General features: G+C 44.5%; 1 protein-coding gene and 1 long non-coding RNA gene across 6 annotated transcripts in view; one reads left to right on the forward strand and one right to left on the reverse strand.

The window, feature by feature from the left end:
• LOC119187516 (serine/threonine-protein kinase 31) overlaps positions 1-22,200 on the reverse strand; it is a 280,654-nt gene that overhangs the window by 22,805 nt on the left and 235,649 nt on the right. The window lies entirely within an intron of this gene.
• LOC142776004 (uncharacterized) lies at positions 312-16,390 on the forward strand. The gene is made up of 3 exons (XR_012887224.1): positions 312-13,070; positions 13,131-13,214; positions 13,275-16,390. It is a non-coding gene; the product is annotated as an uncharacterized LOC142776004 (long non-coding RNA).

Raw genomic sequence — 22,200 nt, forward strand, 5'->3', positions numbered from 1 at the left:
TCGTCGGTGTTACCAGCACACTATCTGTATTCCCAAACGTGATCGATGTTCTTGACTCGCACTTCGTTGGTGACGCTGTTCTTCCACTGCAGACACTTGCGTTTGGCTTCCCTGTCTCGTGCCTCATCGGTGTTGACGTTGCCATTCGCGAACACGATCGGCTTTGCTTAGCCTCGCAACTCTGGCGACATCCGAGAAATGTACTCGCACACTAGCGGGAGTTATGTCGCAACAGCATCCTGCCCATCGGCGCGATTGCGCTGTCCACATTGTTGGCGCTGCCAGATTTTCGAGGCGCGCGCACCCGCCGGCTCGCGGTTTTTTCTCGACGACAGATGGAGAGAGGTGACGCGACTGGGATGATGACCACGTGAGGTGTGGGCTTGAGCATTGCAAGCACGGGAGAGGGTGAACAGAGAGAGAGGCAAGCGTGCGGCAGGCGAGGGAGAGACATAACCATGCACTGCCAGGAGGGCGTGAGCTACTTGGCACCGCTCCAACACCTGCAGCAAGGGGAGTGGTGTGGACAGAGAGAGAGCGTTACAGATGCTAGTCAAACAGCTGCTTCGCATCTAAAATGGAGCATATAGAGTTCTAAGGAACCAAGGAACTTGATATGGTACATTTATAGAACATTTCTAGAGCCGAAATGGCAAAAATACAGAACAACACTTTGAAAACAGAGATGTTACATTGATTACATCCTAAAACGTCTGAAACAAAAAAAAAAAAATCACAGCATATCTACGAGGTGAATTATGAGTGGGCGAAGCTCCGGAAGGAATCATCGGGAAACTGTCATTATTCCATGTAATCCCCCCAGTCGATCATTATTTAAAAACATGAGAAACGCCCTGTGTGTATGCCGTGCCGCTTGGGCTTTCCGTTGTTATACGGCAGGATCTTGTCGGCGCCACCGCGGAGCTTCACGGAACACTTCTGCCTTGTGCGCTCGGACATCGAATTCAGTTTTCATGCGCGAGCCCCCACCATTGCTTAGCGCGCACGCTGCTCTGCAGCCTTGTCCATCCACCAACCTTCTGAATGCGCCTGTGCCAAAACGGCTTTTACTTTACTACACCGCGCCCCCTACCATACGGCGCCGTCGGCACACACTCGACAGCCAACTCTTCATGTGACGTCATTCTTATTTTCTCGTGCACTCGCACATTGGGGCTCCGTCTTCAAGCGCGAGCCGCCACCGCCTTGCCTGTATCAATACAGCCTTTTCAGTATATATGGATTTGCTATATTTACAAGTACCACCCTCTAACGACTGCTTTAAGACCTAACGACAAGTGGCTACATAAACTTACGACGGGACGCACGACCCACGCCTTAAAGAGCTTCTTCCCTAAATGTTCACTTTTCATATTTCTCTTTTATAGCCCTGAACAGGGTACATTGGTTTGTGAGAAGTCCTGGCAGCAGGCGAAAGTGCCTTTTGTAGCAGGCTTGGAGCAGCCAGGAAGGCTTTTTCAAACACAGCTTGGAGCAGTCAGAGAAAAAATTCAGTCAGCCAGACCTTACGAATGCTACCAGCCCCACCGGTAGAAACCACGGATGTGCAATTTGGTGCCAAATCAACGAAATGCTTTGCAATGGTGACATTTTGAAAGGAAAACAGCATTTTTATATAGAAACAACTTTCCAATTATGAAAGCAGCGACTTGCATTGTGAACGAGGGAGTGCATGGTGCATGTGCAAAATTCATGTTGTGGTTCGCGATCACCAATGCTTCGGACATCGCACTTAAAGCAAGCGAAAATTCGGTTGCCATTATGCGGCGAAATCCGCCAGCGTGAGCGAGTAGGCAATTTTCTGCAACAGTTTCTATTGCCGCGCTCGTTTTGTCAGCACAGCAGGCATGCGAATGTTAACTATTCATCATTTGCCAATGTAAGATGAGAATTTCAGTAATGCCACTGAGGTCTTCCGATTTGGAGCAATTTTTGGAGCAGCAAAATTTTCATTTTGGAGCCCTCTGGATCAGTAAAATTTTATATTTTGCAGCACTTTGGAGCAGCAAAATTTTCCATTTTGGAGCAATCTGGAGCAGCTAACTTCAAATCCTGGAGGAGAAGCAAGTTCGATTTACATTCAATAACATGAAAAATCATTTCGAGGCTCTTGTGAAGAGCTAGAAATATTTAGACTGATTGCAAGTTTCATGGAGCCAAACATCTCAGAAGCACTCGCTATTTCTGTAGATGATGCAAGAATAAAGACGTCATGCTGTTGAGCATTCTGGAAAAACTTGTTCGGTGAATATTTCCGTAGCAAATAAACATAATACTGGTTGAATAAAATTGTACTTCATGAAATAACAATATAAATACATCAATGTGGTTATCAGCACATATGGTAGCCAAACGCTGTGGCGTACAACGCCAGAGACTCACAGAGTCCCAAGTACATTTCCCTCAGATGACTTTGAGAATAAAAAAAAAGGTTCACGACTGATTAGACTGTTGGGCGTAATATGACAGCATTCAGCTAGTCACAGAAAGGCAACCTCCTCTCGCACTCACCTCTGTGCGAAAACTACACAATTTAAGAAACTTCGTTTTCCTTTTGCAGCAATATCTTATGTGGCTAGGGCGTTCTGTCTATACTCCGAAAACCTCTTAACCTGCCTTTTAGAAAGCAGTGCATAAAAAAAATCACGTTAGCTGCAAGCTTTCGTTAATGCTTAAATTACAGATTAAGGGCCTAACACCATAGGTCGGCACTTTGAGAGACTACTCACTCATACTCACTCACCACAATTTTTTTCAGCCTTCACCCTCACTCACGTTCATACTCATGTCTATTCCCACTCATAGGCCCTCACTCACGTTCATACTCGCGCCTACTCACACTCACTCCTACTCACTCACGTTCTTACTCCTTCTCACACTCAAAGTACTCACTCATGTTCATACTCACTCCTTGTCACACTCAAAGTACTCACTCATACTCACACTCATGAGTACTCACTCACGTTCAAACTCACTTCTACTCTCACTGAAAGTACTCATTCACGTTCATACTCACTCTTACTCATGCTCATGAGTACTCACTCACGTTCATACTCACTTATACTCATACTCAGAGTACTCACTCACGTTCATACTCCTACTCACACTCATGAGTACTCACTCACGTTCAAACTTACGCCAACTCACACTCTAGGCCCTCACTCACGTTCATACTCACGACTACTCACACTGATGAGTACTCACTCATTTCATACTCGAACTACTCACACTCGTGAGTACTCATTCACGTTCTAACGACGACCTTGTCTGCGATAGAATTCAGACCTCGACAGCCTGCACAATCGGATTCAAGCGATAGGACAAGGCAGGTGACGCCCTTAACTACAGGACAAAAAGCAACGGAACTAGTAAAGCTATCAAAGCTTGAAATGATAAAGTCTGGGAGAAAAGCTTTGGAGTAGAACCGCTTTCGGGCTCAGTACGAGTCGGCAGTTCACCTGAGACCGAATATGAGCAAGAGACAGAAGTTCAATTACTTCTTAGCATCGCTAACCAAAAAAGCGGCGGCTGCTATTGAAAGACTTCAGTACTCTGCAAAGGAAAATTATGACGACGCAATCAAAATACTGAAAAAAACGTTTGGCAATTGCAAACATTTCATTGAAATGCACATGAATGAGCTCTTGAGTTTGGAGAAAGTGAGGCCTGCTCAAGATACTGACGACTTAAATAGGCTAGTATAGAGAGTGCTAGTTAATATATTGGCACTCAAGTCCCTAAAAGTGGAAACCGAAAGCTATGCGCCGATGCTGTTATCAGTATTGAAAAGAGCTATTCTACCAAAATTATCAGTGCAGTTCAGGTCAAAAGAGGCTATGAGAAACAGCTCAGCTTCAGAGAAAGCCGAGCAAAGCAACGCAACGGGAAAAGCTGGACAGGCTTATGTTATTCTTAAGAGAGCGGGTGGCTTTTCGTGAAGAAACACAACGTGAACGAGAGAGGATAACGGCAAAACCAAGAGAGAACGGCCGACAGATGCGCACAACTTCAAGCTTCTACAGATCAGCGGACAGAATGTGCTTATTCTGCAAGCAAAAAACCCACGCAACAGAAAACTGTCGTGGGAGCATTCCAACGGATGAAAAAGAAGCTATGCTTACCGAAAATAGAGCATGCTTCAGATGCACGCGACCAAACTACACTGCACGCATTAGCAAGGCCCAAGTAAAATGCCAGCAATGCAAGGGACGACATGCCACGTCAGTGTGTAGAACTGTGATGCAGAAAACAAGGGCAGAGCTAGTCTCAACAGCGCAAGTCGAAGCGACGACATCTGCTCTACACACAACTGAAAATATCAAGCATAAGTTTGTGGTTTTGCAGACGGCTTTAGCATGCGTAGAAGAAGAAACATGTGGCCGGCATCGCTGTTTGCTATTAGACAGCGGAAGTCAACGTTCATTTATTGAAGCGGGATTAGCGAAAGAAATAGGTGCGAAGGTGTTGCGACAGGAAAGGCTGACGATTGGTTCATTTGGAGGAGACGAAAAGGTCAAAATAATGAACGTGGTGCAAGTGACTGTAGGATCACGAGAAACAAGAATGACAACAGTGATTGAAGCATTACAAGTCGACGTTATCTCGCACAGTTGTATACCCACTCCAAGTCAGAAACTCAGCAAGAAAATGAAACAGCTAAAGATGCAAGTGGCTGATCCCAGGACCGAGACAACTGCAACAGATTCTGTAGAACTAGTGATCGGCTCAGACTATTATTGGGAATTCTTTACTGGTAGAACTCGAAGAATCGAGGACAGACTGATGGCTGTAGAAACTATACTGGGATGGGTACTGCAAGGGCCGTCAGAGCAAAGCAAGACAAAACTAACACATAATCAAGCAGTCACGGTTCTGAAGGTTGAAGCTGCGGAGACAGAAGTCCAGCAAGAGCTACAGAAGTTTTGGAGCCTGGAGTCAATGGGGATCACAAGAAATAGTTTCGATAACACAGGAAACGAAGTGGTTGAAGCATTCGAGAGCAAGATTGCACAACAAAACGGTTGCTATCAAGTCAGCTTGCAATGGAAACATGACGTAAACTTAAAAAGCAACAAGGAAAATGCCATAAAAAGACTACAGCAACTGACTAAAAGGCTGCAGAAAAATGAAGACCTGCTGTATTGCTACGACAAAGCTATATCAGAGTATATGGGATTAGGAGTCGCAGAGGAGGTCCGAGATTCATCAGAACAGCCAAATGCACTTTGCTACTACATGCGACATCATGCGACCATGTCAGAGGACCAAGCCACAACAAAGGTTCGAGTAGTAATCGACGCCTCATCACATTTTCGAAAAGGTATATGTCTTTAAACGATAATCTAAAGGCAGGACCCAATTTGAATGAGGACATGCTATCACTGCTCATTAATTTCGGAAAAGAAAAGGTGGCATTAGTAGGAGATGTTGGAAAGGCATTTCTACAAATCTCTATACACGAAGAAGACAGAGATGCAATGAGATTTCTGTGGTGGAAGCATGACGCTGAGGGATGGTTAATGAATGAAGTGCAAACAAGGCGCATGACAAGAGCAACTTTTGGAACAACACCGAGCACGTTTATACTGGCAGCTACAATTAAACACTATTTGAAACAAGTAAAAGACCGGTTTCCTGATACGACAAGGACACTGCAGAAAGCGATATATGTGGATGATGTCATTCTGGGAGCAGTGACGCTTGATGAAGCAGTCAACTTGTACAAAGAGGCAAAGCAAGTGTTCAGAGAGGCAGCGATGAGTTTGAGAAAATGGACATCCAATGAAGACCGATTAAACAAAATAATAGATGAAAACGAAAAGGACGATTCTGACATGGAGATTCGATCTAGAGGATTTACAATGCTTCTGGGCTTGAGATGGAAACACTCAAAAGACATGATTTGCTTCCCTGTGAAAAAGTGGGATTTATTGACAGATACAACGTACTTGACAAAAAGGGCCGTGTTACAAACCACAGCAAAGATATGTGACCCGCTCGGTTTGTTGTCGCCGTTCACAGTACGTACGAAAATAGGACTGCAGAGACTGTGGAAAACGAACATCGCGCGAGACGACCAGCTCCCTAAAGACGACTGCGACAAATGGAAGAACCTTATGTCTGAAGCGGAGGACTATAGAGTTCTAGAAATCACCGGATGCTACGCAAGCAAGAATCAACCAGTACAAGCATACAAGCTGCATGTATTTGCCGACGCGAGTTCATTAGCATACGGAGCGGCAGCGTACCTAATAGCAGTATACCGCGATGGAAGCAAAGAATCAAGGCTAGTAACAGCAAAAAGCCGCGTAGCTTCAATTAAAGAGCTCACATTGGCGCGACTTGAACTGATGGCAGCGGTGGTAGCATCAAGATTATGCGACTACATCAAAGGTCACTTCAACGAAAGCTTTCAGGAAATACACTGCTGGACGGACTCGATGATAGTGCTGCACTGGATCAAGGGAACAAGCAAAAGAGATCGGTTTGTTGCCAACAGAATCGCAGAAATTAGAGAAAAAACACTTCAAGCAAGCTGGTCATTCGTTCAAAGTGACGACAACCCTGCTGACCTACTTACACGAGGAATAAGCGCAAAGGCATTGATAACGTCAAGGTTATGGTGGAACGGTCCCGAATGGATAACATCACTGGAAAAGAACTTAGTAAGCATAATTGGCACGAATGCAGACAAGGAAGACCAGCATAAAACACAATGTCACCAATGCATGGAAAAGCCGAAATTGAGCCAATCTTGGAAATCTAAAAGTATTCATCATAAGGACAGCTTATAAGAGTGACAGCATGGGTGTTCAGATTCATAGCCAACACAAGAAACGAAAATCACAAAGGGCCATTGACAGGAAAAGAGGTAAAAAAAATGCAGACAATTATTAGATAAGACAAACCCAAGTATCACTGAAACAAACAAAGGGTGAGGCCTATTCAAACACTCAATCATTTGAAATTAATGCACACGAAGTCTACCTTGATGACGATTGAATCATCAGACAGAAGGGACGATTGCAGTGCAGCCAAGAATTCAACAAGCACGTTATAATAATTCTAAAATATGGGCATTTCCCGGAACTCTTAATACGTCACGTGCATAAAATGGTATTCAACAGAGGAGTTCAAGTGACGCTAGCACAACTTCGAACTAAGTTCTGGATATTGCAGGGTAGACAAGCAGTAAAAAGTGTTCTGAACAGATGTGTTGTCTGCAAGAGGCATAACTCCAGACCGGCGACTCAAACCATACCTCCCCTCCCGGCAGACAGAATCACCGAAGCAGAGCCATTCAAAGTTACGGGAGTTGACTTCACAGGACCTCTTTGCGCAAAGCACAAGTACCAGATTGTGAAGCAATATGTATTGATATTCACCTGCGCGGTAACGAGAGGAGTACACTTGGAGGTTACCAACGATTTGTCATCGTCAAGTTTTCTACAAGCATTCGGACGATTTACAGCTCGACGGGGAATGCCAGCAGTAATCTACTCGGACAACGCTAAAACATTTATAAAAGCTGGAAAGCAAATCAACAGAATGCTCGAAACAATTAAAAAGGAGGTCTTAAAAGATTACTACAGTGGCCAAAAAATTCAGTGGAAAACGATAGCCGAGTGCGCGCCGTGGTGGGGAGGATTTTACGAGCGCCTCATAAGAAGCCTGAAGACATCGATTCGAAAGATAATATAGAAAAGTACAGCTTCGGTAGAGGAGCTACACGCTATTGTAGCAGAAGTTGAAGGAGCACTCAACAATTGACCGTCGACTTACGTGTATGGAGAACCTGACGAGCCAATGCCACTAACGCCGGCAGACATCATAGGCGGACGGCGACAGCTTCAAGATGGACACACAAGACTGTACAACGGTGACATTGCATCCGATTTGCCATGCGTCTTCAAACTAGTGCGAGCTTGGTGGAAAAGATGGCATCGAGAATACATCAAAGAAATAGGAGCTATGGTCAAAACCAAGACGCGGCAAGCAAAACCACTCTCGCAGGGTGACATCGTGTTGGTTGAGGACAAGGCTCCAAGAACATTTTGCGAAATGTGCCGGATTGAAAAACTACCCTGGGCAAGACGGAATAACAAGAGCTTGTTTCCTTCGCACAGGCAAAAAAAGAACTTCTAAGAAGATCGGTGAAGCACATATACCCTATGGAAGGTTGTTTCAAATAGCCCGTGAGAGCTTATCCCATATCAACTTGGCGGGCAGGAGCCTATAAAATATCATCATCAAAAGCGAGAAGAAGAAGAAAAAAGACTGCTGCCTGGAGCAAGCGCGTGCTACTTCACTTCTTCTAATACACCGTATTCGTTTGAAGCAGCCCCTCGTCTCAATCGTCTTAATAACGCCGTTATAGATTGTGCCTTGAACTGAACTTGAACTGCTTCCGTTGTTCAACCAGCCCTACGACCACACGAATGAAGCCGCGCACAAGCTAGTTGTCAAAGAAGACACTGACATTCCACCGACCACAGCTGGTTTGCTCCCTGTGGTATCCGACGGCATGCGTGATGAAGTAGCATTTTTCGAGCCATCAAGCCATCAAACCACTTCTGCTCCTTTATTCAGCCCTCTCAATTTCTAATGAAGCCAGTGCTCTCTGCCTTACCAATCTCTTTCCGCATACCATCAAACTGTTTAAAGGCGAATCTCTCGGATGCGTACAACCCATTGATAAACAAAAAAATTTTTACCGTGCCACAAGAATCATCCCTAAGTGACCTCGCCGCCGTCAGTGCTCTTAACCACTCTGATCTGCATGCTTCGAAAGTGTTCAATTTGGCGATCGCAGACGGACTGTCACCATCTGAACGATCAGAACTCCTTAACTGCTGTACTAATACCGCAAATCTTTCGATGTTGTTCAACCTTCACTTGGCCGCACTTCTACCACTCTACTTTACATCGATACCGGCTCCCATGCGCCACTACGGCAATGACCATACCGTGTTTTTGCGGCGGAACGGCAAGTTATTACCGAACAGGTGGACGATATGCTGCAATGCAGCATCATTTAACCTTAACAAAGTCCATGGGCCTCATCTATAGTGCTCGTTAAAAAAAAAAAAGATGGGTCCATTCGCTTCTGCGTGAATTACCGGCGCCTAAATAAGATCACTCAAACAGCCTTCGTGACACCGGATGGTCTATACGAGTTTAATGTCATGCCCTTCGGCCTCTGCAATGCGCCTGCCACCTTTGAGCGCATGATGGACTCGGTTCTTTGGGGCTTGGAGTGGCTAATATGTCTCTGCTATCTCGACGATATTGTCGTCTTTGCGCCAGACTTCGCAACACATCTTGAGCGCCTGAAACACGTCCTCACGTGCCTGAAGAATGCTCAGCTCCAACCCAACTTCATGAAGTGCCACTTCGCTGCTCGGCAACTTACGATTCTCGGGCACATCGTATCAAAGGACGGTATACTTTCAGGCCCGGCTAAATTACGTGCTGTCGCCGACTTCCCAAAACCAACGACTAAGAAGCAGTTACGGAGCTTCGTGGGGTTATGCTCCTACTTTCGCCGGTTCATGCGCAACTTCGCCTCTATTATTGCACCAACTTTGACCGAACTGCTAGGAAGTGCCACTGATATTTCGTCATGGTCTTCTGAGTGTGACCAAGCTTTCTGTACTCTTCGTCATCTCCTCACTTCACCACCAATACTCGTCACTACAATCCTACGGCGGCAACTGAGGTCCACAGCGACGCCAGTGGTGTCAGCCTCGGTGCGATTCTCACGAAACGCAAGCCTGGATTCGCCGAGTATGTTGTCGCCTACGGCAGCAGAACTCTCACCAAGGCTGAATCGAACAACAGCGTCACCGAGAAGGAATGCTTGGCAATCATTTGGGCGCTTGTCAAGTTCCGCCCATACCTTTATGGCTGTACTTTTGATGTAGTAACGGACCACCACGCACTATGCTGGTTGTCTTTGCTCAAGGATCCATCAGGTCGTCTTGCCCGTTGAACTCTTCGGCTTCAAGAATATGACATCCGCGTTGTATATCGTTCCAGCCACAAGCATACCGATGCTGATGCACTGTCGCGATCTCCCCTATCCCCGGACATCGCATCTGTTTCCTCGGACAACACGTTGTCAGCTCTTGACGAGGACACCATCTCTTCTGCACAACGCAACGACCCATGGATTGCTTCACTTCTTGACGCGTTATCCGAGGCACCGACACTTCCAACCACTCGAATCCTGCGCCGCCTGGCTCCGCACTTCAGTATTAGGGATTGCCTTTGGCACCGGCGCAGCTATTCAGCAGATGGTAGGAAATGGCTACTAGTCATTCCCCAAAGGCTGCGCTCTACTATCTGCGCGTTGTTTCGTTTCGACTCGCAATGTGCTCACGTTGGTGTTTTCAAGACCTACGAGAGCCTTTGAAAAAGGTATTACTGGCGTGGAATGTTTACCTTCGTCCGCCAGTTCATTCACGGCTGTTACGAATGTCAGCGGCGGAAAAACCTGCCACATCCTGCAACAGGTTCATTGCAGCCACTTCCATGCCCAGATCGCCCAGTTGACCGTGTAGGAATTGACCTCTACGGACCACTACCATTGACAACGGCAGGCAACCGATGGGCTATCGTGGCTGTGGATCGTCTTGCACGGTAACGCTGAAACTGCTGCTCTCCCCACAGCTGCAGCACAAGATGACGCAACTTCCATATTCAATCGTTTCGTGCTTTGTCATGGTCCTCCTCCCGAACTCCTCAGAGATCAAAGGCGTGCGCTCCTGTCCAATCTAATCCAAGCACTTTTTCAACGGTGCCATATTGTACACCAGAAGAGTACAGCCTACCACCCACAGACGAACAGTTTGAGCGGTTTAATCATACTCTAGGGGACATGCTCGCAAAGCATGTCGCTTCTGATCAAACAAACTGGGACCTCGTTCTTCTGTTTGTGACATACGCCTATAACACTGCTACGCAAGTCACTACCGGGGTTTTTCTATTCTTTCTCATGTACGGTCGCCAACCATCACACACCATCGACACTTTGCTGCCATACTCGCCAGATCCCTCCGAATGCTTGCCTATCTCGGAAGCCGCTCGTTACGCAGAAGAGTGCGCAAGCTAGCCAAGCGGCTTACTACAGCCGACCAACAGCGCCAGAAGGAGACCCGTGACGACGACAATCGTTCTGCACCAACATTCGTTCCTGGAGCACTTGTGTGGCTGCATGTACCACCCTGCGCCCCTGGTGTATCACACAAGCTACTCTCTAATTATCATGGTACCTACCACGTGGTCGAGCGTACCTCACCCGTGAACTACGCCATTAAACCCCTTACGTCACCGAGCGACTATCGTCGGCGTGGACGTGATATTAGGTCCGTTCGATTCACCTGCACCACAAGATCCAGTTCACGAAGTGCTGAACCCTACCGTTCGATTCAGCGGTGCAGCCTAGCGCCCTCTGCACACCGCCGTTCGTTTCAAAAAGTGCGAGAGAGGTGCAGCCTTGGTTCACATTTTATTGCACCTCTGGTCGTGGGGGTGCCGGTACAGTGCCAGCGTGGTGCAGCGCAAGCAGACGATTGCAGCAGCAGCAGCAGCTCTGGCATCGACGATGGCAGTGAGAACAAACGTAGATGGCGTGGAAACGCTCCTGACACCTATCCTTAGCGAAGACGGAAGCCGAATTCCACAGGGCGACGGTTTTGCCTACAGTGCACCAGCTAGGCATACACCTGTTTAGTCTCCTGATTATTATTCATAGCGCCTGTGATAATAGAGTTCAATAAATATGTGAACGTTTCGACACCAAATTAGGCTGGATGCCAGTGCGCTGCTTGGTACTCGGATGGGCGTGTAATGTGCATCTCGCATATTTTGGCACCACAATCACTTTGCAGGCACTCGTGTGGACAGCATTTGTTAACACAAGGTCAATTAACAAAGCTTTAAAAACGTGAACTGCGACGTGTTGTGTACGTTTTATTGCCTGTGCATAATGTTACTACGGGCATGTTGAGAAGTTTTAATGGCCACGTTAGAGAGATTTCAGGGTAAGCAAGTTAACCCTGAAATATCTCGCAAGCACGTTTACGCAGTCAACAGTTTTGACGTTGCCTTCCGTTGTCTTTTGCGGAGCCTTTCAAATCGTTCCATTCTTCACGTTGTGGCTCTTTGTTAGGTCCTCAGTATTTTTTATCTCAATATATTCACGACTTCTCAATGTTGTGTATATTAAATGTCAGTTCAGTACGTAAAAAAAAAGTTACTCAATGACCACTTTTTTTTTTTTTTCAACAAAATAATGCTCGCAAGTCCCAAGCAGTTCACTTACCCAAAATTTAGTACGCAGTAATACAAGTATTTAAAGGTGCAAAATATAACATTCTTTTAATATTTTGTCTTTCATGCACATCTGTGGTTTCATTATTTCCTACAAGATGTACGATTTTGTCAAACGAAATGGCATCATGCAACCTTTCAATCAGCAACAAAGCCTTCCTGAAGCATGACTCTTGCTACATTTTCTTTATAGATGGAACAGTAATCATATTGGTTTTGAGAACAATGGGCCACAGCAACAAAACTGTGATGATGACCATGACTTTGCTAGTCAACGTTTGTCAGACGTTCCACTTGTGGCACCCAGCCAAGCTAGTGAACATCCTCCAGAGCCTGAGCTATGGAGCGGGCAAAAAACAAGATTTTTAATTAACAAATATAAGGAGCTTAAAGATCTTGTCGGCAAAAAGGGTGGCTTTCGGTAAGTGTTATTTGGAGTAATTGTGAAATGCACCACATGTCTAACCTATCCATGTTGTTTCTCACACATGCCAAGTCTTTCTGTTTGTGATCATTGTACTTTTGCATGTATTTCTTTCAGCACGAAAAAGGCCCTGTGGCAAACACTTGCCAAAATGATTTCTAGGGAGTTTGAATATCTGTGTAGCCCACTGCAAGTACAGAACAAATGAAAAGAGTCTCGAGCAGGCTTACAAACGCACCAAATCAAAAAATAACTCTTCAGGAAGTGGAAGGGTGTCTTGCGAATTTGAAGAGTGAGTACAGATTATATTCAGCTATTCATCACCATACTACCAATATTTTTTTATTTCTAGAGAACTGAGTGATGTTCTGGAAAAAGAACATCACATCACCCTGACAGTATTGATTACCTCAGGAAGGGTGATTGAAAAGAACAGGTAGAGTTATTGTACATGAAATGTAAATATTTCATGTTTGTGAGGTTACATTCATTTCAGGGAAAGCCACGATGCAAGCAGGCCTAATGATCGTCCACCAGTAAGTGCGTCTCAGGATGCAGAACCTGCCAGACCAGAAGGTGCGGCTGCTGCATATTCTGGCTCAGAAGAGCCTGCGGAACACGAAGACCCAGCTGCAGCTGAAGAAGCGTCAAGCCAACCCCATAAAAAAAGGAAAAGGGTGGATTGCACGCCAATTCAATGCCTCCTTCAAGAATTCAGAGAAAGCCGGAAAGAGAGGGAGGAGCGATCGAAGGCAAAGATGAGCCTTCTTGAACGCCTAGTGACTTCTGTGGAAAGCCATAGTAGAAAAAATTGCGAATAAATTGAGATGAATCAGAATTCTTTTTCTTAGACAACTATATAGTCGACTCTTTAATACCACAAATTCTTCACCACATTCTCACTTCACACTATCGTTCATAAAATACTCATTGAAGCACGAACAGTGCTTTTGAGCAATAGCCTTTCTCAGACATTCACTGTATGCAGCCAAACTTCGGTCTGTGACATCATTCTCATCATCATTTCCAACTTCTTCAATCTCTGCAGCTTCTTAGAGCTCAATAAGGAAATCTCTTTCTTTGTTGCATATGTTGTGCAACACACAAGCAGCCATTACTAAGGCAGCACTGTTTGATTGTAGCAGCGTCAACAAAGTAAAGCCTTCGAAACCTTTGTTTCAGATGACCGAAGGCATTCTCAATGGCAGATTTCTGCTGCGAGTGGCACTTGTTATAGCGCTTATTCCATGCTGGAAAGGTCTGTTCATTATCCCGGTATGGTGTCAACAACCACGGAAGCAAAAGGTATGCAGAGTCTCCAAGCAGGTAACTGTCTGCACACTTCGTCTGAGCTACCTCGAAGAAAGGGCCTTCACGAAGCACCCTGGCATCGTGTGCAGACCCAGGAAATCCTATTAAAACGTCAATGAACTTGTTCCTGTCATTGCATATTCCCTGGAGCACCACAGATGGAAATTTCTTGCGGTTAAAGTACGAATGCGGCGACTCCTCCAGCTTCTTAATCTCTATGTGGCAACTGTCCACACAGCCTATGGTGTTGCGGGGACCTTTACCTTCGCTCCTTAGCAAAAAGCCAGTCTTGATCCGTTCTTGCTCACGACTGTCTGGCCAAGAAATGACTTCTTCGCTTATACTGAGTAAAAAGTTCAATACGCGCTCAATGCACGATCGCACTGACGACTCAGATATATCATATCTGTCGGCAAGGGAGTACATACTCGACTGGCTACCGAAGTAGCTTAGCACTACCAAGCAAGTCTTGTCTGCACTAATCCGTGGGCGACCACCAGGAGAATCTGGGAAGAACGAGGACGTCTGGTAGCGGGCAACGAGATCCCCGAACGTTTCCCGTGACAGCTGAAACATCCGTTTAAACTCGAAACCAAAATACCGGTCAACAACGTCCTCACAATACCTTGGCATGCGATTTCGGTCCAATCTTGTCGATTTCATTGCTATTGCTGCGACTAAGTCATCGTACTCTTTGTCGCTGTCAGAATCTATCAGCTCCATGGCGACATGCACGACAGTTGAAAGCAGGCCAGAGTTCATCTTCGTACAGAAAAGCTACAGGTGTGAGAATGTTAATTCACGAACGAAAACAATACACAGGGACGCACACACGACACACACGCACCCACGCCCTTGTTTGGAACACAGGAAAAGACATGGCACAACCACTGCACTTCGGCATTCGATTCTGCGTGGCGCTGCTATCCCGCTGCGTCGACACCGCTGCTACTCTCTGAACTAGCCACGCACCCATCGTGCACCTATCGGGCACCACCATAAACCGGTTCCAATAGTGCAGGTGAATCAAACGGACCTATAGTGTACGAAAACCCTCTCAAGCCCTACTTCGACCCGCTTGCCCCCACGTGTTGGATTGCCAGGATGGCTTCAACTTTTTCGCCGGGGGTAATTATAGTGAATAAGAAAGACGTTGATACCATCGGCTCAACTATCATCAACACAAAAAAAAGGCACGAGATCGGCGATCGATTGATTGATTGATTGATTTGTGGGGTTTAACGTCCCAAAACCACCATATGATTATGAGAGACGCCGTAGTGGAGGGCTCCGGAAATTTTGACCACCTGGGGTTCTTTAACGTGCACCCAAATCTGAGTACACGGGCCTACAACATTTCCGCCTCCATCGGAAATGCAGCCGCCACAGCCGGGATACGAACCCGCGACCTGCGGGTCAGCAGACGAGATCGGCGATCGAGCACCGTCATCTGGGTCCACTTGCGTTCCTTTCAAGCTACCACCCGCTTGCTCAGTTCCTTCGATAAACCCCCTTTACATTATTAACTTTGACTTTAAGGTGTGATCGCTGGCGCACACGCTATTTACGGCTGATATACCCTTCTACCTTACTGGACATTACCGGACACACAAAGGTCACTGCACTCGCTGCACAGTCTCCATTTGCAAAAAGGCTGTGCTTTTCAGACGCAGCGAAGTAACAACTTAGACACTTATTGGCATTCATCTGTACCTGTAAGTGTGTTTCTTGCGTCATTTGTGCATGAGCAACATGGGGCACGTTTTGATCTCGCCATTCAACACGTGACATTCCAATTTGTTAATATTGCATTTATCGCTTTAATTTTGCCGCAAAGCTGAGACTTTTTTTCTCCATCTAATAGTGTGTGCTTCGCTCGGCAGTTGCAGCGAGTTTTTGCAGCACCACGGCCGTCTTTATAGATTACAAACAGCTTTGCTATTAAAACATATGTAGTCGCATATTGAGATATGTACACAAATGCCACCTTAACTTTTTCGTTACCCTGCATATTCAAATCGATCATCAGTGATGATGATGATAATATGTGTTGTTTAATGGGGCAAGGGCCATTGATGGCCAAAGAGCGCCGGGAAATGATATCAGATCGGAGCAATGATTATGTTAAATGGCTGTAAAAGGGCCTGAGATGTTGCGCTCTAAAGGTGCGCAAAACATATATTTATTAAAATCATGAAATTGAAGTGAAGCATGCCTGGTGAAAATGAGTCTTAAGTTATCATGAACCATAATATAGGAGTGTTATATTATTAGCACCGATACTTCGCCAGCGCCCTTGGTCCCAAGAGACGAGAGACAGGTGCTCTCTTTGGATGTAGCATCCGCTGCAGCAGCCTCCTTTCAGAGGCCGTGCTACCGATCACTTGAGTAGATAACATGGAAAGTATCTACTTCCTTTAAGAATGCATTCAATGCATTATATTTAAAAAGAGGTTCACGACCAATAAACATAGCTCTGCGGTTATTACCTGCCCTAAGTAGATATAGTCTTTTACAACTTGAAGTGCACTATTACCTATCTCGAAGCGCTGCTCTTTTCCAAGGTTGTTGTACATTACTTTCGTTTTCTGCAGATTCATTTTAAGACCCACCTTTCTGCTCTCCTTGTCTAACTCCGTAATCACGAGTTCCAATTCGTCCCCCGAGTTACTCAGCAATGCAATATCTTGTGATTACGCTACAGTAACATAGAAGTTCTGTAATGAAAAGAAACTTTGCAAGCAAAATATCAAATTGATATGTTATCTTAGCAAATTGGCCGAGTTGAGCAGTAATAATTGTTGGAAATTTATGCCAGCTAATTGATAGAGAGCTGTTGCTAGAAGTAAGGGGCAATTCTACAAAAAAATATTTCCCAAGGTCCGCTGCATGTATAAAATGTGCAGGTGGCTCTCACAGCCAGTTTTCAGCCACTTTGGTTTTGCTTGTATCGTTATATCAGACACAGGGTCACATTTAGTGCCACTAGTCGCTCCTTATTAGATGGTCATCATGCGCACATGGGTGCGCATCAGCGCTGCAAAACACATGCAGCTGCTTGAAACTGTCTTGCGACTCCACCTGAATTGAGTGAGAACGAGCTGAGACTTCCGAAACTTCGTGGATGACAGTACCTCAGGTTCAAGTTTTATGGGAACAGTGTTTTGCATCAGCCTGAGACATTTAAAGCTGTTCATGGGTTTGTTTTGTTTACATCCTGAAGTTATCTCCTCCACTGCAAGTGTTTATAGCGTCTGACCTTTGTGCATAATCTTATAGTTACTCAGGTTATGTCCATTTGGCTAGGGTGCGGTGTGGTGGTGCTGGCTGCAGAGCTTTTTTTAACGGCAAGAAGGCCCCCGGAGCACATCTTGGCAGTAACTACGGAGCAGTGCGAAATATTTTAGAACTGTGCGCAATTATTGTCCCTTTTTTTATTATCATATGCGCAAAGATGCAAAGGAATACGCTTGGATGCATACATTGGAACGCCAACCTATGCTGAGTGAGGTGGCTCATGGAAAGAGGCGACGCTAGATGAAATAGGGAAGTTTATTGAACATCTCATTTATAGAGGGAATATTCACATCACGGGTTCCCATGTATAGTAGAATGCCTAGGAGACTCTTATCTGAGGTTCTGATTTTATTTGTCTAGGTGAAGAGAAACATTTTGTACGTTACTTTATACTGTTCCTGGGTCATTTATCTACATAATGTATATTCTGAATTTTCTTTGTTTTGAATATTTTTGCATATATAGTGTTTATTCCAGTGTTTACCAGCTGGTGACAAAAAATTTCACACTTATCACATTTTTATTCATTCTAAAATCTTTTTGTTGCTCTACTATCTATATTTTTTGCAAAAAGCATTTCTTTCTGCAACGTTTGGTATGCTGCAACACGTGCTGGAGTACTTTTCAAACTGGCAAAAACAATCTTCCTGAGACATATGAAAACAACCATTCTCACGCAGTAACGAAAGAGTTAACAAAATTCATGCATGAACCGAAATACGACGTCACTGAACAAATAATTTGATATGGACACGATTGCATCCTTTGTGTAGCCCACGTGTGTTGCTGGGTCGATGATAAAACTGGACCAAATTTGGCACTGCATGCGCAAATTGCCATTTAGGCGCAGCAGGTCAGCAGGCACTTGAGATTTACAATGTTGCAGGGCAGAATGGGGCTTACCCTTCTGAAAGAGTTGTGTTACAGCAGGGGTAACAACAGAATGCTAAAAATCATCTGCCAAGCGGCACCAGCATGGCCTAGCTAAGGTGACCCAGCATGTGAACATTGGTACGTGCGTAAAAATGTGCAAAATAAGCAGGGACGAGAAAAAGAAACATTTTTGCACAAGTAATTCGGCAATGGCATCACATATGCAGTAAGTAAGAGCAATAAAGAAGATAAATTACACTAGCAGACAGGTGAAATACGTCCAGTAATCACTAGTGGCCGTATTTGTAGGCACTAAAAAACCAGGTTTTAGGCGCCAAAAATATGCAGGAACAACACCTTTAGGCTCCCGAAATCGTAAATATAGACACAATAAATTTTGATGAAATTCAAATTTTCGAAGAAATTTGTGTGGGATCTGTGTCTACGACAGGAAAGCAAAAAAAAAAAAAACAATTTAGTTTATGATGGTACAAAAGTTTAATGGTTTAAGCCTAGCCATGCCTTTGTTTCCGCAGGGTTCGGAGAATACGGTCTTTCCATTTCTTGTCCAGCATGGTGAGTGAAGTGTCCACCGTCAAAAAAACAAGTTTCTGGGTCTCTTTCTTTTCGACATGGTTGAGAAGGGCTACACTGTTGACCAGCTGGTGACAAAAAATTTCACACTTAGCCAGAGCGCAATAAGCAAGAAGGATCTTTTTGCCTCGTATCAACTTGGCCTAACCGCACAGGCTCAATTTTTTTTTCTGTCTCTGAACACCTTATGCAGGTTTGAGCATTTCGAGAAGCGAAGAAGAATGCATGCACTGGGTGCTCATGATCTCACCTGCGAAGATTTGCAGCGCTACGCACGCCATAAAAAGATGAAATGCCAGACTGAACACCACTCGACTTTCGTCTCACGGGCATGCACACCAACATGGTGGAGATGATGGAATGGTCCTATGTACTTCACAGTAGTATGTGACACTACGAGAACTATTTGAGACGATGTGTATAATTTCTCACGTGGCAATCTGTTGCCTGAATAGAAGTATGAAGGTTGAAAGAGATATTAAAACACACAGACGGAATAAATACGTGTTATTTTTTTTTTTAACTTTCGTTGGTAGACGAAAAAAGTGCTTAACAGCTCAAATGACAGGAGGGGATAGAAGAGACGAGAACAGAGCGCTGAACTAACGACTCTGTTCTCGTCTCTTTCATCCCCTCCTGTCGTTTGCGCTGTTAAGCACTTTCTTCGTCTATCATGCAGCACCAACCAGCCCAATCAAGCACCTTGTTAAAGTCCATTTCATTTACATTGGCGTTCGTACCATTCTCGCATCATGCCGGTGCCAACATTCACATTGCACGGCGTGTTTTTGGTGCACTGTTCCTTAGAGGGGTTCCAGCAGTGCGATGCTGTGTATCCTGGTAAAGATACGTGATCTATACCAGCCTCTCCAAACGTGCGCGCATAGTGGGATCCATCACACAGAAACAGGCAGTACAGTACAGAGAACGTCGAAACGAAAGAACACCGCTTGATTGCACAGCCTGGCATGGGCATGTCATGCAAATGTCCCTTACAAAGGAATGACGTGCTGATGTGTCCGCGTCATGTGATCCTCCAATTCCAAGTTGCTCTTATACCAAATAGGGCAAGAAAAGAATTGGACTTTCGAAGTCTAGATTGAGTGAGTAATGAACGTTTAAAGCACACCTTCTCACATCATGCTTTCACAGCTTCTAATGAACAGATTAAAAAATTCTAGTCATACAAAGCTTTTTATTGGGCATGCAACAGCTTCCACTGTCTAAGCAAAATTTCTCATGTGACCTAGTGAAGCGCCACTTAAGAAGTAAATGACAAACAAAACAAAAACCACACGGATATCCTTTTTTTTTTAATCTGCACTTTACTTTGCCCTGATGACACTCCACCTTTTCGCATACATTCTTCATTGTCCTACCACTGCACAGAAGCAGACGCCGAGGAGATGTCGAGCAAACGAGACACGGATGAATACATGTGTAGAGGCTAATCAACCTTCCTATTGACTAAAAGGCCTTGTAGCCTTGACAGTGCTGAAAGTAACTTATGAGATGGAGTATAAATTGCACCCCATAGTGTTCAGAAAGCTCAATTTTGCCGGGTTAACTGGAAAACCAGACTCCAGCAGTACTTGAAAGCAAAATTTGATGTTAACTTAAAAGTACTGAACGCTTAGCGAGTTGGTAATTCATAACTTCTAAATTGAGGTTTGAGGTGAAATAGCGTTTATACAGGCACCGATTTTGAAAACAGGCACTTGTAGGAATTTAGACACAAACGTCCAAAATAGGCATTTACAGGCACTATAAAAACACTATAAGAGCTTTTTTTTACCCTCTAATTCACGCTCATATGTCAAAATGGCACGATAGAGACGCAAGAAACAAAATAGGCATTTGCCAATAGTTAGGTCTCTAGTAATCATTTCGCTCACCACTATATACGAGCACTACTGCTCGTTGTCGCCAGTGGTTTTCTAGCCATACACACACTGCTTAATTCGACAATTTATTAGCCTCGACTAGCTCTTCGTTATGAACATAGCACATCAGGAAGACGTAAGGGATACAAAATAGGGAGTAGAGATGGCTATACGACCTGCTTATTTTCGCTTCTGAGGTAGCTTACAAAGCTCATCGAGCGCATAGCTTGAGATAAATTTCAACAGTTGAAAGAAAAACAATGCCTAGGCTTGTGCGAATAGTGAGTTTTAGGTTCGAAGCAAATTCGAAGCGAATAATGATTTCGGTCAAATAATTTCTAATCAAATAGTAATACGACATAGAAAGAAAAATGGGCATATTAATCATGATGTAACTAACCTACACAATTTAAAAAAATTAAAACAGGGCCAGAATACAAATGCTTTTTTTTCCCCCGCTCAAATGAAGTCTAAACAAATTCATTCGAGTAGTAGCAGGATTGCAGGATTTGACTTTGAGCAGGATGCGAGTCATAACCCATAAAATATGTAACATGCGAAAATTTGTTGCATGCTGCAAGTGCATTCTTTTCGTCCTAACGAAAACGCTGGAAGCTAAGCAGAGAGGAATGGCACAGGGAAAGAAAATACGTCGCACGTGCCTTTTGAGCTTGTCGAATCATTTGCCAAGAGTGCAATTTTTAGCTGACTGTGAATTTATTGTGAATTGCAGGCAGAGTGCTACGCTGTAATATTTGGTTCGCGTGTCCTCGGTAGCCTCGACTACCGATCAGCAGGGTTTTCTGACAATGCTCAAAAAGTGTTGCAGGGCCCCTTTAAATTTTAAGGGAGGCTTCGCGGCAGAGCTGATTTTTTCTTTATAGATGCGTTCACCCTTTAACACCCCTACACTGCAGCGAAGCCACCTTTACAGGCGACACATTTGGATTAATATGCATTTATTCGTTCCTTGTGAATACTTCGAAATTCATTTTCAATAATTTAAATTCGAATCAAAGTGAATATCCTACTATTCTTTCAAATATTAGAAGCATTTCAGTATTCGCAACACTAGGTAAGCCTAGCAATGCCAGGTTCATTATTCCGCAAGTCCATGCTTAAAAAGCGCATTATAGGAGCTGCTGTACCAATATCCAGATATCATGAAATGAAGTAAATAATTTCCCTATTCTTGCTGTAGAAGTTGAGTTACTGCCTGAACAAAAATAGAGTAAGAAGTTTAATCTGAAAGTGTCATTTTTTCAACGGCTTTAGAAAACTGTTTGAATATAGATATTACTTATGTACCTAGAGATAGAAAAAAGACGCAACATGTGACAACACATACAAAATTATTATTATTATTATTACTATTATGAACAGGTATGTAGAGATAGATATCCAGACTAGTTCTTTGAAAGCCAGCTGTGGTCAACCATGCTTCGGGTTTATCCTATATACAGG

The sequence above is a fragment of the Rhipicephalus microplus genome, chromosome X (assembly GCF_043290135.1).
Source record: "Rhipicephalus microplus isolate Deutch F79 chromosome X, USDA_Rmic, whole genome shotgun sequence".
Lineage (NCBI taxonomy): Eukaryota > Metazoa > Arthropoda > Arachnida > Ixodida > Ixodidae > Rhipicephalus > Rhipicephalus microplus.